The sequence below is a fragment of the Bidens hawaiensis genome, unplaced genomic scaffold, assembly GCF_021521415.1.
Source record: "Bidens hawaiensis isolate Kalapana, Puna unplaced genomic scaffold, B.hawaiensis_p1.1 tig00011073_1, whole genome shotgun sequence".
Classification (NCBI taxonomy): Eukaryota; Viridiplantae; Streptophyta; class Magnoliopsida; order Asterales; family Asteraceae; genus Bidens; species Bidens hawaiensis.
In genome coordinates, this window is record NW_027491853.1 from 268074 (window position 1) to 272303 (window position 4230).

The following is a 4230-nucleotide window of genomic DNA, read 5'->3' on the forward strand; positions in this document are numbered from 1 at the left end:
TAAGTAACATGTTAATGACCCGTTGAGATATAAGGCGTTAAAATAAGCATTCGGTAGTACCTAATTTCATTTAAATTATAAAATAGATATTTAATTATAATATCTAATATTGTTTCTACAAACCTCTCGTAACTTTAATAATAATAATAATAATAATAATAATAATAATAAATGAATGGTGAGTAGATAACTTAATGAGGAAGTAGATTCCATATGGATATATATTACTTATTGATAAGATTGAAGAAATCTTACAAACGAAGATATTTTAATAAACAAGCAATTTTGGACCCTATATATATATATACTTTGCGTCAAACATTGAGATGCCAAAAATAAGAAAAAAATCACCAATTGGGTAAACGAAAGATGGGCGTCTAAGATTAAGCAAGAGCACATAATAGTTGTAACATATATTGGGGGAAGGGTTCGACAACAATAAATTAGCCGGTTGTCGTTCACACTCAAGTTACTAATTACACCAAGAGGTAAGTACACGGATCATAAACATGTTACTTTTACAAACGTTTAATATATGTTTATTTTGATATGCATATATATGATTATTTGAGAAATGATTGTGGGTCCAAGTATGTGAATTAATGTGTGGCTTAAAAAGAAGCTATAGTTTTAAAATAAATATGGGGTATGCCTCTAATAAAAATACGGGTTACGAGTCCCGAGGGTTTCGGTAGTTGGAACTCCAAAATTTTAATATTATACATAAAAGATTTCGGGAGTTGAAATCCCTTGGGGTTCGGGTGTTGAACCCCAAGGGGGAGTTAATAACCTTCATGGGTTAAAAATGAGCTCATAAGGAATTCGGGTGTTGAATTCCCAAAGAATAAAGAGGAGTAAAATTAAGGATTTTGGGTGTTGAAATCCCAATGAATTCGGGTGTTGAATTCCCAAAGAATATTGTGGAATAAATATATAAGGATTTCAGGTGTTGAAATCTCAAGGAATTTGGGTGTTAAATTCCAAATAAAAATAAAACATATTTTTATAAGATGGTGTACTTACTTAGCGAAAGATAATAAAAATATGTTTTAAAATGTTTTCAGGAAAAGCACCCATAGATGGTTAAAGCTTCATGGACGAGACTGAACTGACAAGGGAACCATACTCTCGTGTTTAATAGTTTGTCTAATAAAGTTTGCTTTACATATATATGTTTTCTTGTATAATATATATTTTTATAAAATAATACGTCACCATGAGTGACAGGTTTGGATGTAAACTGGGACCTACTCTGATAGATATTTTGTGAAAATATTATATAAAAAAAAATTTAGGGTGTTTTAAGTTGGTATCAGAGCACGGTTCGAGAGATTTAAGTATTCAAAATAAATACCTAGACTCGAACCATAAGTGCTCTTGATTTATAAACGAGATGGTTCAGTCCAGAAGCGGTCCATGGAAGCTATAAAGAGGAGTTTTGTATGGGTGCATAAATGAAAATAAAAAAGAAAACATGTGAAAACTGAAATTTGTATGTTAAAAGAGAATATAGTAGTTGGGAGATCAAGATGAGTATAATATGTTTCTTTCATGCCTGGCCAGTATGAGAGCAAATGTATCATACCGTTATGAATTCTCAATAATTATATTGTGTTGGAAACAACAAAGAGTAAGTGGAGAAAAATAAATATGCATGAAATGATTTGCGTGTTTATAATTATTGCATCATATGTGCATATACGGTGCTTTGTGCTTTATGGTCTTATATAAATTGTTTGAATTAACAGTAGATTGAGGAGTATAAAGGCCTTAGATAAAGTATTATAGAAGGGATAAGATTATGGAATGAAAATAATAATAAATAAATTATTCGTCACAGTAAAAAGATATGACGGAGGAAGAAGGAAACATTGTACACGGTGATGGAAGCCGTAATGTAGAAAAGCATATAGATAATGCTTCAGAAAGATCTGCGTCTTCACCTCATCAAGACAATGCTACAAAAATTGTACCTGATGAAATTCGCAAGCAAATTGCAATTGAGGTGGGGAAAGCATTCGAAGCCAATATTCCATTTCTTCTGGCTGAAATGCAAAATTCTATAGGAATTATGCTAGAAGAAAATCTGAAAAAGAATGAATCGAATGTGGAAAAGCCTCTCGAGAACGTGGGAGCGATACCAAGAGTGGAGGTAGAAACGCATCGATGTGCGTATAGAAATTTCATGGCTTGTAAACCGTCACAATTTAAGGGAGAAATAGATCCCTTGGTCAGCCAGAGGTGGATAACAGCCATGGAAACTATTTTTGACACGTGTCACTGCGACGCGGCTGATGAAGTGATCTTCGCAACAAACCAATTTATTGAACGAGCTAAAGACTGATGGGATATGGTCAAAAAGGAAAAAGGTAGGGAAACGATAAGAAATATGTCTTGGGAATAATTCAAACAAATCTTCCTAAAACATTTCAGTCCACGTGTTGCAATTGATCGTATCACCGAGGAACTTCTTCATATGCGTCAAGGCAATTAAACGGTGGACGAAATATTTGGAATTTTCTATGATAAAGCAAAGTTTTGCCCTTCTCTTTTCACTAGTGAAGAAGCGTGGATGACTCGTTTCCATCTTATCTTTAAAACGGAAATTAGAGAATTTATTTCTCCATCAAAGTGTGGAAGTCTCGAGGAGCTTCTTAGTTGGGCACGTGAACGAGAAGTGGAGCTAAAAAGACAAGTTGATAGAGATAGGAAACGAAAGCTAGATGTTGTAATTCCTGCAGCACCGACAAAGAAAGCGAAAATTTTTAGGCCCACAAAAGTACCTAGCTTTAAGAAGGAATCTGGTACTTGCCAGTTCTGTGGAAAGAGGCATTTCGGGGAATGTCGTTATGAAAACCCAACTTGTTATAAGTGTGGGAGACTTGGACATACGGCACCAGAGTGTACTAGTCCAGTGAACTTATGTTATAACTGCTATAAACCGGGCCACATAAAAATGATTGCCCAGAGTTGAGTGCAAGGAATGGAAAGGCGACAGAAGGATCCAGAACTACAGAGAACGTGAAGAAGTTGGAAGTTCCAAAACCCCGAGGCAGGGCTTTTCAAATCACCGCAGAGGAGGCGAAGGTTATACCAGATGTCGTAACAGGTACCTTTATCGTAAACTCCCTCCCTGCCTATGTTTTATTTGATTCTGGAGCTAGTAGATCCTTCGTATCGAAAAATTTTGCTTGCCATAGTTCTTTTAGTATAAGTAAATTAATAAATTCATTAGACGTCGAAATCGCTAGTGATAAGAGCTTTGTCGTCTCCGAAGTATGTCGAAATTGTAAAATAATTACTCAAGGAGAAGAATATTCTATTGACTTAATTCCTATTACACTAAGGGAATTTGATGTCATTATTGGTATGGACTGGTTATCCCAACATCAGGCGTCTATAGTTTGTAATAAAAAGATCGTCAATTTTCTATCACCAACTAGAAAACAAATTTGTATTTATGGAGAACGAAAGAATGATATTATAATATGCTCGATGGAAAAGGTGAGGAGTTATATGAAGCATGGTCATCAGACGTTTCTCGCCTACGTAGTTGATATAAAAGAAAAAGGAAAGGAACTTGATAAAGTTCCTGTTGTTAATGAATTCCCTGACATTTTTCCTGATGAGTTGCCGGGAGTTCCACGGAAAAGGGAAGTCGAGTTTAAAATTGATCTAGTTCCAGGAGCTAAACCAGTAGCTAAATCGCCATATCGGTTGGCACCAAAAGAGATGAATGAGTTGATGTCTCAACTCCAAGATCTATTGGATAAAGGCTTTATTTTCCCAAGTGTTTCACCTTGGGGCGCACCTATTTTGTTCGTTAAAAAGAAAGACGGTAGCATGCGGATGTGCATTGACTACCGTGAATTGAATAAATTGACCGTCAAAAATAGGTATCCTCTACCTAGAATTGATGATCTTTTTGATCAACTACAAGGTGCTAGTTGGTTCTCAAAGATTGATCTGAGGTCGGGATATCATCAAGTAAAGGTACGAGAAAAAGATGTACCTAAGACGGCTTTTCGTACTCGTTACGGGCATTACGAATTCTTTGTGATGCCATTCGGCTTAACGAATGCCCCAGCAGTTTTCATGGATCTTATGAATCGAGTATGTAAGCCAATGCTTATCATTCCGTCATCGTGTTCATCGATGATATTCTCATCTATTCCCGAACCGAAAGAGATCATGCTCAACATCTTCGTGAGGTTCTTGATACCTTAAGAA

General features: G+C 35.6%; 1 long non-coding RNA gene across 1 annotated transcript; it reads left to right on the forward strand.

The window, feature by feature from the left end:
- The first annotated feature begins 382 nt into the window (after nt 1-382).
- LOC143536948 (uncharacterized) lies at nt 383-1197 on the forward strand. The gene is made up of 2 exons (XR_013135964.1): nt 383-488; nt 1065-1197. It is a non-coding gene; the product is annotated as an uncharacterized LOC143536948 (long non-coding RNA).
- Nucleotides 1198-4230: the final 3033 nt, after the last annotated feature.